Source organism: Oryza brachyantha, chromosome 9 (assembly GCF_000231095.2).
Source record: "Oryza brachyantha chromosome 9, ObraRS2, whole genome shotgun sequence".
NCBI classification, from domain to species: domain Eukaryota; kingdom Viridiplantae; phylum Streptophyta; class Magnoliopsida; order Poales; family Poaceae; genus Oryza; species Oryza brachyantha.
Genome location: NC_023171.2, coordinates 11,418,137 through 11,432,089, shown reverse-complemented (window position 1 = coordinate 11,432,089; position 13,953 = coordinate 11,418,137). Strand labels below are relative to the sequence as shown.

The 13,953-nt window shown below is 40.9% G+C and overlaps 1 pseudogene; it reads left to right on the top strand.

Moving 5' to 3' along the window:
* Nucleotides 1-7,538: 7,538 nt before the first annotated feature.
* LOC102716067 lies at nt 7,539-11,525 on the top strand (annotated as a pseudogene).
* The last annotated feature ends 2,428 nt before the right edge of the window (nt 11,526-13,953 follow it).

Genomic DNA, 13,953 nt, shown 5'->3' with positions numbered 1-13,953 from the left:
TGATTAGACATAGTTAACTAATATGTGCTAATAATGGATTAATTAGACTCAAAAGATTCGTCTCGCGATTTCCACGGGGAATCTGAAATTTGTTTTTCATTGTGTCCGAAAAATTCTTCCGACATCCAGTCAAATATTCGACATGACTTTTTTGTCAAAAAAATTTGACAATGAAGGGCATATTTGTTTCCTCTTGACTTTTTTTTTTCTATGTCCCATCGAATATTTAGACACTAATTAGAAGTATTAAATATAGACTATTAATAAAACTTACCTCATATTCTGGACTATTTTACGAGACGAATATATTAAGACTAATTAGTTCATGATTAGCGAATATGATGCTACCGTAAATATTTGCTAAACGTGACTTAATTAGGCTTTAAAAATTTGTTTAATAAAATAGTCTTTATTTATGCAATTAGTTTTATTATTAGCCTATATTTAATACTCCTAATTAATGTCTAAACCGATGTGATAAGTGACTTAAAAAAATCCCTAAATCTAAACAAGAGCTAAACAAGGCCTTAAGCTGACTGCTACGGGGTCTCAACTACCGGCATTGACTCGGTCCCCCTCGGATCCCAGACTTAATCCAGCGAAATCGAGAGAGATGTCGAGCATGCGTGGAATGGAAGAGCTGAACGGGTTGACTTGACTAGAAGCGTATAGCCGATGACAAAATTCTGCCTCAGTGACGCTGGCATGTTCGACGGCTCGACGCAACGCCGAACACGCATGTGCTTTCTATCGTGTTCGATACTCCGTGTTCGATACTCCGTACCAAGTTTCTAAAACTGGCGAACGGAAATCAGGCCCCGTTTAGTTAAAAAAACATCAAATCGAATCTTTAGACATCTAAATAAAATATTAAATATATATAAATATTAAAACTAATTACGCAGTTATGGGAAAATCGTGAGACAAATCTTTTAAGCTTAATTAGTACATGATTAGCCATATGTGCTACAGTAACCAACATGTGCTAATGATAAATTAACTAAACTCAAAAGATTCGTCACGTGGTTTCCAGATAGAATCTGAAATTTATTTTATAATTAGACTACGTTTAATACTTCAAATATATATATGACCGTACGCGTTGACGTGATCTGCCTCTCAAAATTTTTTGGGAACTAATCGCTGCTCGAGTACACAAATACATGTAAAATTTGATACCTCCTAATACCTAAGGTATATCAAGATATACCAAAATTTACATAGAAAAAATAATACCTTCTGATACTTTGTTCTGTAAAATTACTTTAGATAAAAATAAACCTCTATATAAATATCAGATCGGACGTAGGTTAATATAAACCTAGCTGCTTGCACTACGTTTCGGGTAGCGGGCGGGTAGGCACAAAGGCAAAAGAAAAAGCCTATGCCCATCGCCATCGGGTTGATCGAGTACGTTGCAAGTGTCCATGTTACCCAAGCTAGAGTTAATCCTAGAGAAGATGCCTTCTATATATATTGGATTGATTGATTAATCACCAAGTGTCAAGCTCCTAGTTAATAATATGTGGGGCCCGCAGGGACAGTAGGTAGTAAGCTCATTTGTCTATTTAACCCAGGGCGTCATGACCCAGCAAAGCACATTCAGAGTTCAGCACAAGAAACCACATATGAACCAGCTGATGACTAAGCTGTTAGATAATTCAATTCAATCATAAACAAGAGATTACGAATTTAAACCCTAATCTGCATATGATCACCGATTAATTCAAATGCGGAAAACTAAATAAACCTGCAGATGAAGCCATCGGATTCCCTTCTTTTCTTTTCTTCAATTCTGTCTTCTTTCCTTCGTCTCCGGTAAGATTAGGTCGCCGGTGATCTAATTTGAATCTCCGACCTTCGGGTCTCCAACGGCACTGTCCTGGAATCGCCGCATGAAACCCTTCCAGCGCTTCTCTGATCGGGAGAGCTTGATTTCGAATTTCTAGTTTAGAGAATAAGCGACACGAGCGTCCCCGTGGGCTCCTCTTCTTTTATATAGCACTGGTGGGCCTCGGGGGCTTTTCCTAATCTGATTCTGACCGTAACCACCGATCGCAGTTACGGCCCATAAGGGTTACGAATTTCAGAGTTAGAGATGGATTACGGATAGGATTACGGTGGTTATATCCTTTCCTAAATATCGGCTAACCGATAAATCAACCAACATTCTCCCCTTGATTTAGAGGTTAGTTACGAGTCCATCATACAATACAGCTCCCTAAAGCAATGTGTCACAACAACATTTCGCATCATTGAGACGACAAGACTTATAGTTCACAATATCATACGAATAAACCCTTGATTAATTAAGCGGGTGTTGATCGAACTTAATTGCCCCGGTTTCCAGGATCTTTATTCAAGGTCATTACACAATCCCATATTGGCCACATGTTCTTTGAACAAGTTGGGAGGTAAGCCTTTAGTTAACAGATCCGCAAGCATTGATTTAGTGTTTATGTATTCAATTTTGATTGTTTGATCCTGTACTCTATCTTTCACAACATGGTATTTAATGTCAATGTGTTTGGCAGCTTCACTTGACTTGTTGTTACTCGTATAGAAAACTGCAGCCTCATTGTCGCAGTATATAGTCAGTGGTCTTTCAATGCTGTCAACCACTTGTAATCCCGGGATAAAATTTTTAAGCCATACAGCCTGCCCCGTTGCGTGATAACATGCCACAAATTCTGCCTGCATTGTCGACGATGCAGTGAGTGTTTGTTTAGTACTTTTCCATGAAATGGCTCCCCCCGCAAGAGTGAATATATACCCAGAAGTAGATTTCTTGGTATCTAAACACCCTGCGAAGTCAGCATCCGAATAGCCTATAACTTCAAGCTTATCAGATTTTTTGTATGTGAGCATGTAATGTTTAGTTCCTTGCAAATAACGCAATACTTTCTTTACTGCCTTCCAGTGGTCCATACCTGGTTTAGACAGATATCTGCCAAGCATCCCGGTTACAAACGCCAAGTCTGGTCGCGTACAAACTTGAGCATACATTAAGCTTCCGACAGCTGAAGCATATGGTACCTTAGTCATTTCTTTTTCTTCCAATTCATTTCTCGGACTTTGGAATGAACCAAACTTGTCCCCTTTCATAATTGGAGCAGGTGATGTCGAGCATTTGCTCATATTATATCTTTCCAATACTCTGGAAATATATGATTTATGTGATAAACCTAGCACCCCTTTGGACCTGTCTCGGTGAATCTCAATACCCAAAACGTATGATGCATCACCGAGATCCTTCATATCAAATTTCGATGACAAAAATTCCTTGGTTTCTCGCAGCAGATTCTTGTCACTGCTTGCTAATAAAATGTCATCTACATAGAGTACTAGTATAATAAATTTCCCACCTTTAATTTTGGTATAAATGCAGTTGTCCACCTTATTTTCCTTAAATCCGAATTTCTTGATAATTTCATCGAACTTAAGGTTCCATTGCCTTGACGCCTGTTTAAGTCCATAGATGGATTTCTTAAGTTTGCATCCCATATGGCTCTTTCCTTCCACAACAAAACCTTCCGGTTGAGTCATGTAAACATTTTCATTTAAGTCGCCATTTAGAAATGCTGTTTTCACATTCATTTGATGGAGTTCTAAATCATAATGTGCCACTAGCGCCATGACAATTCTGAATGAGTCTTTCTTAGAGACAGGAGAGAATGTTTCATTGTAATCAATTCCTTCTCTCTGCGAAAAACCCTTCGCCACAAGCCTTGCTTTGAATCGTTCGATATTTCCTTTGGAGTCCAATTTAGTTTTGTAGACCCATTTGCAGCCTACTGTTTTTACTCCTTTAGGAATTTCTACTAGATCCCACACTTTATTTTGGCTCATTGATTTGAGTTCATCTTCCATGGCTTGAACCCACTTGGATGAATTTTTACTGCTTATGGCTTCCTTAAATGAGGTGGGGTCGTCTACCTTCCCAATATCTTCACCCATATAAATTTCATAATAATCAGGGATGGCAGATCTCCTGTTCCGTTGTGATCGTCTTAATTCTTGATTTTCATTATTGACCATAGACGGTTCAGGATCAGGTTGCGGAATTTCTTCTTCATTATGTATCACAGGACTCTGTTGAGGCTCATTATTTTCATGGGTTTCAATATTTTCCTCAGCAGTAGCCGTAGCGCCAACTGTGGGAACTACAGCTTGTGGTACATTATGAAAAATAGGGACATTATTCTCTTGGATTTCCGGAGGAGAAGAAACACTCACCCGAATTTCCTCAAGATTAATTTCCCTTTCCTGTGAGCTCCCCATTTCATAATTTTCCAAGAAGACATCATGTCTGGTTTCTACAAATTTAGTGACACGGTCTGGGCAGTAAAATCGATATCCCTTAGAATGTGACGGGTAACCGATAAAAGGACAGCTCACAGTCTTGGGGTCTAATTTCTTTAATTGGGGGTTGAATAATTTCGCTTCTTCACGGCAGCCCCACACTTTCAAATAATTTAGTGTCGGTTTTCTTCCGATCCACAGTTCATACGGAGTTTTCGGCACGGACTTGCTTGGAACTCTGTTTAGTATGTGTGCAGCAGTTTTTAATGCCTCAATCCATAATTTATTTGATAAGTTGGAGTGACTAAGCATGCTCCGCACCATCTCCATGAGTGTGCGGTTGCGTCTTTCTGCCACTCCATTTTGTTGAGGCTCCCCAGGCATGGAATATTGTGCAATAATCCCATGAATCTGAAGACATTGAGCAAATGGACCAGGACTTTGCCCAAATGGAGCATGTTTCCCATAGTACTCACCACCACGGTCTGATCTCACTATTTTAATTTTCGCGTTGTGCTGGTTTTCAACTTCTGCTTTGAATATTTTGAATTTTTCGAGAGATTCAGAACGATCGCTTATGGGGTAAATATATCCATAACGGGAGTAATCATCCGTAAATGTAATGAATGAATCAAAACCATCTACAGATGTCACTGGAAACGGTCCACAAATATCAGTGTGAATTATTTCTAGTGGACTCGTGCTCCTAGTGGCTCCTTTCTTAATTGATTTAGCAAATTTTCCTTTAATGCAATCTATGCAATGATCAGAGTCAGAAAAATCTAAGAGGAGTAATAATTCTTCTTTAATGAGACGTTCGATTCCCCCCCTAGAAATGTGGCCTAAGCGACAGTGCCACAATTTCGATGAAGTCTCATTTTTATCATTGCAGGCATTTATGACATTCATCACAGTATGATCCAAAGAGAGCAAGTAGAGTTTGTCTCACACGAAGGCAAGACCAATTACTATATTTAGATGCTTAATGTAACAAGTTCTCTTGGAAAAATAACAGTCATATCATGACTCTGCTAGGACTCTGACTGAAATAAGATTTCTTTTAACGGAAGGAGCAACTAAGACATTATTAAGTATTAAATTGTAGCCACTGGGAAGCTTGAGTGTGAGGTCTCCAACAGCCTCCACTTCAATCTCCACTCCATCAGCTACTCTTAGGATGTGCTCCCCCTTTCTTAGCGTCTGGACGCCATTCAATCCCTGTAATGAATTAGTGACGTGCACGGTGGCACCTGAGTCAACCCACCAATAATTCCGAGAAAACTCAACATATAGGGATTCATTAACGTTGGAAATTTCATTAATTTTATTTATACCTTTACGGGCCAACCACTCCTTGAAGCGGGGGCAGTTTTTGTGCCAATGTCCATCACTGTCACAGAAAGTGCAGTGAGGATTCTTGAATTTTGGCCTAGCTGAAGGTTGAGCAGTTGATTGAGCAGTCTTACTCCCTCCTTGTTTCGGAGGGTGAGGTGGCTTGCCCTTTTTCTTTGATCCAGAGGCTTCTTCTTGATGGAACTTTCTCTTGCCCTTAGAGTTGACGAGGTTGAGCTGGTCAATGTGTTTCTGCCTTTTGGCCTTTTGATGCTCTTCCTCTTCCACTGCATGGGAGATAAGCTCTGAAATGGTCCACTTTTCTCTTTGAGTATTGTAGTGAATTTTGAACGGATCATAATCAGAGTTTAGTGAGTTCAGGATGAAATGGACAAGATAGGCTTTCGAAATTTCCATGTCCATCGTTTTTAGTTGATGAGCCATGTGTGACATTTCCATGATGTGTTGTCGGATGCCTTTCTTTCCATCATAGACAGAAGAGCCCATTTTCATGATAAGAGTACTGGCATAGGTTTTGGTACAAGCCTTGTAGTTCGATTCAATATTTGCCAGGTACGTCTTAACATTGTCAGAGTCAGCAATCCCCCCTATAATGGAAGGAGAGATGTTGCTCTTGATGTACATTAGAGACACTCTGTTTGATTTCTCTCAAGCGGGCCACTTTTCATCGTAAACCCACTTGAGATTGGTGTATTCCTCATCATTTTCATCCATGAAGTCAGCTAATTTTGGTTCCACGGGTGGATCCTCTCTAAGTGCGAGATCATTTTCCAACAGCCCCAAATTCAGGAGCATGTTGTTTTTCCATTCAGCATAATTAGCCCCATCAAGTGGCTCAATCCTTTTAAGCTGTGACAAGGCTGCAGATAACAATTTATAATATAAAACATTTGATCAAAAAATAAAATAATATTTGTATAATACTTTTCCAAATCTAATCACCGTTGGGCAGAAAAGACTTAGAAAATAAAATAAATCCTTAATTATATCACCGTTGGGCAGAAATAATCAAGGAAGAAATAATCAAATTTGAATTGACATGAAATCATAAATAACGTTGGTCAATAAATAACTTCACATCATAAATTCTTTCTAGCAAACTTCCCGTTGGTTCCATTTGACTAGAAATAATTTTCTGAGCAATATAATATATTTTATCTATTTTATTTTATTTTATTTTTTTTTGCAATTTTAAACAGCCCATAACAAGGTATAAACTAATTTCTGGAATTTTAAAAAAAATAATTAATCAATTTTTTTTATTCTGGCCTATCCATTTACCGGGCCGGCCCACGAGAGGCCGGCCCGTTAGATAGCGCGCTCGTAGGGGCACGGGCCCAGGCGGCCGAGTCGGCCCATGAGCGTCGACGGCCCAAATAACGGCGGCGGCCCAGGAATAAGGGCGCTCGGCCCGTGGCCGTCTGATCTGATCGGACGGCCAGGATTTGGTGCGACGAGATCAAAAAACCCCGCGACCGAAACCCTAACCCTAGCTCCTTTTTTCGACTCCTCCCCCTTTCTCCTCTTCTCCGGCGGCGAGCGGCGAGCGCCCGGCGCTGGATGGCGGTGGCGGTCCGGCAGGGAGGGCGTGCGCCAAAGGCGCGGACCATCACCCACCGGCTGGGGGGCGAGCGCGCCCGAAGGCGGCGGCGCCCAAGCCGGCCGTTCCCGTCGACGCGGAGACCCGGCGACGGTGACAGCGCACGCACGGCGGAGCCGGCGTGGCCGGAGGAGGAGAGCGGAGGCGGCAGCGCCCTCGCACCGGCGCGCGGCAACCACGCACGCGCGCGTGCCACGCACGGGTCGAAGCCCGCTCGGCGGCGGCGGCGGTGGATGGCGGCTGATCCCCGGCGCAAATAGCGGCGGCACAGGCGCACGCACGGATGGGCCAAGCCCACCCGACGACGACGGCGACGACCGGTATTGCTCCGGTGAGCTTTCTTCAATCCGAAGCCGGATCAAATAGTTTTGGTTGATTGCAATTTGATCTAGGGTTTGAGATTTTTGATTTCTCGGTTTGGAATTCGAATCAATTATAGTGTATGTGACTAATTTGAATCCTTCACCGATTAGATCATCAACAGTCCAAAATAATTAATTAATTCATAATTAATCACTGATGGGATCAAATACGACTAGGATTGGCTCTGATACCACAATGTTAGATAATTCAATTCAATCATAAACAAGAGATTACGAATTTAAACCCTAATCTGCACATGATCACCGATTAATTCAAATGCGGAAAACTAAATAAACCTGCAGATGAAGCCATCTGATTCCCTTCTTTCTTTTCTTCAATTCTGTCTTCTTTCCTTCGTCTCCGGCAAGATTAGGTCGCCGGTGATCTAATTTGAATCTCCGACCTTCGGGTCTCCAACGGCACTGTCCTGGAATCGCCGCACGAAACCCTTCCAGCGCTTCTCTGATCGGGAGAGCTTGATTTCGAATTTCTAGTTTAGAGAATAAGCGACACGAGCGTCCCCATGGGCTCCTCTTCTTTTATATAGCACTGGTGGGCCTCGGGGGCTTTTCCTAATCTGATTCTGACCGTAACCACCGATCGCAGTTACGGCCCATAAGGGTTACGAATTTCAGAGTTAGAGATGGATTATGGATAGGATTACGGTGGTTATATCCTTTCCTAAATATCGGCTAACCGATAAATCAACCAACATAAGCTGCTTCTATCCGCCATTCTTCTGATCTGCGTTCTAGCCAGCGGGGTGGTAGCCGCGGCCGACGTCCCGGTGGCTGCACGCCCAGGCTGCCAGACCAGGTGCGGCGACGTCGACATCCCGTTCCCGTTCGGCGTCGGTGATCAGTGCGCCATCCACCATGGCTTCTTCATCAACTGCACAAATGTTGACGGCGTGAAAGGCCTCTCATAGGGCCTTTTGAGGTGACGAGAATCTCTGTGCCTGATGGCAAAGCCTGGATGAAGATGGGAATTTCTTGGCAGTGCTACAATCAGGCCACGCGCCAGGTTGATGAACGGGTGATTTTCCAGAATTTCACCGGCACACCATTCAGGTTCTCATACGAGGACAATAAAATTTTCGTCATCGGGTGCAATACAATGGCCTACATGAGAGGTGTTTCTGTATGTATCTCCACATTTTTATACTTTGAACATTTGAGTTATACAAGTTTCTATTCTGATTCTATTAAGATATTAGACCAAACCGTTGTGAATTGTGATAGTTAAATTAGTAACTTTTCAGTTTATCTTTGTCAGTCACAAGACATCCTGATTTAACTAACAGTAAGACAACATTTCTGAGTTGTGCAGTATGTCATAGGTTGCTTGTCCACATGCTACGGTGATCAACAACCGAAAAATGGTTCTTGCTCTGGCGCTGGCTGTTGTGCGGTGGATGTTCCGCATGACCTTGGGTATCTTGAGGCTTACTTCAATAAAGACTATAACACCTCTGAAATCTCGAACTACAGCAACTGCGGTTATGTGATAGTGATGGAAAAGGCTGTGTTCAGCTATAGCACCACTTATATTACCTCAATAAATTTCTGGAATGACTACAAGGGAAAAGTTCCTGCTGTGATGGACTGGGTAGTTACAGGGGAGACATGCGAGGAAGCACAAATGAACATGAGTTCATATGCATGTGTTAGTGAGAATAGTGGATGTCTTAATCCAACAAACGGGCGAGGTTATCGCTGCAAGTGCTCCAAGGGGTTCGACGGTAATCCTTATGTCAAGGATGGATGCAAAGGTCTCTCTCTATCCTCCACCTCCTCACCTCCTAGATGGGAAACAGTTTTTTTTAAACACACGGATGTATGTATATCTGTTGCCTGCATATCATCTAAATAGTTATAAAAAAAATTAATAAAATAGTTTAATATGAGTTATATCACTCCACTAACATACAAGTTTGAATTCAACTTATATAAGTCGTAGAAAAATAACAAAAACAATTATGAATATGCGTATACTTAGTTTTAGTTTTGTTTGTTTTTTTTGCTATAATTTATAAAAGTTGAATTTAAATTTGCATGTTTGTGGAGTGATATAACTCATATTAATCTATTTTGTCAAATTTTTTCATATTTTTTATAACTATTTAGATGACATACAAGCACACGGGTGTACCTACACCCATGTGCTAAAAACTGTTTCCCCTCCTAGATGGTTTAATTGTGTATGTATAACTCGAAAGCTTTCAGTCATGCAACAACAGATACATTTCTGTTTTGTTCCAGATATCGACGAATGCCTTGGTAAGCCATGCACCGGACTTTGTGAAAATACTGTTGGGAGTTACATCTGTTCTTGCCCTCAAGGACAATATATGGTCCGGGATGTCTGTGTTCCAGATCGGAAGAATCATAGGCCCTCTTGGGTGATGCCTGTTGTAGGTATGTACGTCTAGCAAGATTAATATTTTTGTTACGATTTACATATTTTATTATCTTACTATTGCTAGTTGTACAATATAATACTATCATCACTAACTTTTAAAAGCGAAGTGGTCATCTGTCCTAGTATTGTTTTTGGCTGACGAATTATATTCGACAACTATAGGTGCAAGTGTTGGATTATTTGTTATACTTATAATCACTGTAACATGTTCGTACTTGATCCATGAGAGAAGAAAGATGGAAAACATCAAACGGAAATACTTTAAACTACATGGCGGTCTACTGCTGTTCGAAGAGATGAAGTCAAATCAAGGAAAATCATTTACAATTTTCTCAGAAGAAGAGTTGCAGCAGGCTACAAACAAGTTTGACGAAAACCAAATTATTGGCCACGGAAGTCATGGTACTGTATACAAGGGCCTTCTCAAGGGAAACATTGAAGTAGCTGTCAAGAGATGCATGACAATGGATGAGCAACACAAGAAAGAATTTGGTAAAGAAATGTTGATCCTATCCCAAATAAACCACATAAATATTGTTAAGATATTAGGATTTTGCCTTGAAGTACAAGTTCCCATGCTAGTATATTCCCATGCTAGTATATGAGTTCATCTCAAATGGGACGCTATCAAATCTCATCCATGGTAACCATGGCCAACACATCTCTCTAGTTACTCATCTACGGATTGCCCATGAGTTTGCCGAGGCACTTGCCTACCTCCACTCCTATGCTTCACCACCCATCATTCATGGTGATGTCAAGTCCTCCAACATCTTCCTTGATATTAACCTCATGGCAAAGGTCTCTGACTTTGGTGCTTCCATCTTGGCTCCAATAGACAAATCGCAGCTTGTCACGTTGGTCCAAGGAACCTGGGGTTACCTAGATCCAGAGTATATGCAAACATGCCAATTAACTGATAAGAGCGATGTGTATAGCTTTGGAGTTGTTCTTCTAGAATTGCTCACAAGAGTGTTTTCAACGTTGATGCACCTGAACATGAGAAAAGTTTGTCAATGCGGTTCCTATCTGCAATGAAGGAGAACAAGCTTGAGCATATAATGGACGATGAAATCTACAATAACGACAACATGGAGTTTGTTGAAGAGGTTGCAGATTTAGCAAAGCAATGCTTAGCGATGTGTGGTGAGGATAGACCATCCATGAAGGAAGTTGCGGAGAAACTTGATAGGTTGATTAAGGTAATGCAACATCCATGGGCACAACAAAATCAGGAAGAGATTGAGAGCTTGCTTGGGGAATCTTCGTTCATAACCAACTCAAGGGGGAGTACAGGAAACTTCAGCATTGAGAAGAAAGCAGTTAGCAGACTAGAATCAGGGCGTTAAAATATTTTTGTTTGTTTCGGTTCGTGTCAGATCGTACCTATTTCCCTAGAAACTCAATTATTCCAAATGATCTGTGTACGACTTAGTATATATGTGACCGTATATCATCGTTTATAGCGAATAAGAAGCAATCTTAAGGAGACAAATTAACTGTTTCATCACTCTGTTATTTTTCCTACTAATTTCTATCTACCAAGTGGTAGTTGCTTATGGTACACTTGGATTCAGCATTTTCTTTACAAGAACTTATCAGAAGCTTTACAATATAAGCAGCCCATCTTGCAAACCATCCTAGACACCTTCTAAGGCCTTGTTTGGGAGTGGGGGTAGGGATGGCTAGTTATCCGGCGTAAAAAAAACGTAACAATAGATTAATATGTAATTATTAATTATTAAAAGATATAAAATAGATTAATATGATTTTTTAAAACAACTTTCCTATAGAGATTTTTTTAAAAAAATACACCGTTCAATATTTTAAGAGTGCGTATAAAAAAAGAGAGGGTTTAGATAACTTAGGCCTAGAGCTGAACGTGTCTAAGTCCCCAAAATACTCCCATCGTACTCAGCTGCACCTTGCCAAAAGCAACCTTTGGTTCAACACGTTTTTCAATGGTCTCCAAAACTTTAGTCTACCCCTTGCAAGGGGAAAAAGGGTAAATTTAAATTTGTTATTGGTTTGATTCGTTATTTCAAAACTATCACTAAAAATTGCAAAACCACTGTAACTATCATTTGAGTGACTTTGGAAAAAAATCCAATAACAAATTTAGAAAAGTTCAAAAAAATGTATATATAATTTTGCAGCCAGATAAACTGTACATAGAAGTTAGAGCAGCGATCGATGTGGCAGTAGAGCGTGTGAAGCAGTCATGTCCTCCATGATATAGAGTGGAGCGTAAATAACCAGAAGTCTATGAGAGCAAGTTCAATAGTATAGCCAATTACTTGTTCTAATTTATTTATAGTCAATCTAATAGTCAACTTATACAATAGCTACCTATAAAATATATAATATCATGTCTCATATGTCATACACATATTGTGTCTTGGAGTTTATGCCGCAGCTATGACAAATCTATAGTTCATTGCTCTTCTCTCTTCTCTTTTATCTCTAAAATATGTTTATAGTCGGCTTATAGTGTGCTATTGTGGTCAGAAAGTACTCTATAGAAACAGTGAACTACATATTTGTCTCTTATCTATAGTAACAGCGAACCTCTCTAAGACAAGAGAAAATATGTCTTCACAGGGTTAAATAAGAAAGTACCTAGCATGGTGGTCTGTTTTAACTACGCGGCTAGCATCATTATAATATTTTTCCATATAATAGAATATAATTTTACTGTGAAACAATGTTGAGCTTATTAAACAAAATTTTCCAAAAGAATGTTAAAAACAACGATATAATTTTAAACTCCAGCAAAACACGACTAAACTTATATTCCAATATTTCAATCTATACCTAGCCAAATGGGTCGTGCACTAGCGGGCCATCCCGAGCACAGCCATAATATACATGGCCCGACCACAAACCCAACCAGTTTAGTTGTGGGCTGTGCCGTGCTTAGGCCGAGGGTGCAGCATGCTTGGCCTGTCACGACATAGCCCAGTTGGTGTAGCAAGCAGGCACTGCACGGCCGAGCGCAAGCACGGCTCAGCCGGTCCATCTATTTTCTTTAGGAGCTTCAGAAATATGACCGCTGCAATCAAAATCTATAATGGCACTCAAACTAGGCCATGGTCATTACAAGCGTTGACGATGACTGTTAAGCCAGTCATGACGCGTGAGAAAAATTACAAGATTGAGATTTTTTTCGATGACATTTGAGCCATAGGAGCGACTGAAGTAACATTCAGTTCCGTTCTTTGATTTCTACGTACACCACCGTATTAATAAAATATTTCAAGATCGATTTGATAATTTCTTTTGGCCGTTTTGCTCCCGCCATAAATCATGCAAGGGCAATGGGTGGACTCGAAGGATATCTGGCCAGAGCACTGAAAGTTACAGTGGGTGACGGCTATAGATGGCGGCCAGATGGGCCGCCCGGCCTGGTACAGTCCGATCAACACGTCGGGTCATGCCATGTTGGTCCATGAGCTGCACTGAAGGCGCCTAGGCATGACCTAGTATCACTCGGGTCGTATCGGGCTGACCCGAAGGCACGATGGTTATTCAATAAATAAGTCTATATTTTGTCCCTCACATAGGCTATGTAAATAAGTCTATTTTCCTTCCTTTTCTTTGGTTCGTGTTTTATATGGCTTGAGTAAGTCTATTTTACATACTTTTCTTTTGAGATATGTCTTATATGAATGAATTAAGTCTATTTTAGGTCCTATAACTTTTTTTAGTTGAACTGGACCATGTCAGGTTGGCCCATCGTGCCAAGGCATTGGCCCAGGCATGACCCAACCATCGGCCCAAGCTGGCACATGCCCAGCACTGATCGTGTAATGCCGTGTTTGGGCTGGGCCAAATGGCCATGCCTTGGGCCAGCCTGTCGGGCCTTGGGCTTTATGGCTAGCGGTTGCGCTAGGTAAGGGATGATTTTCTGTGGT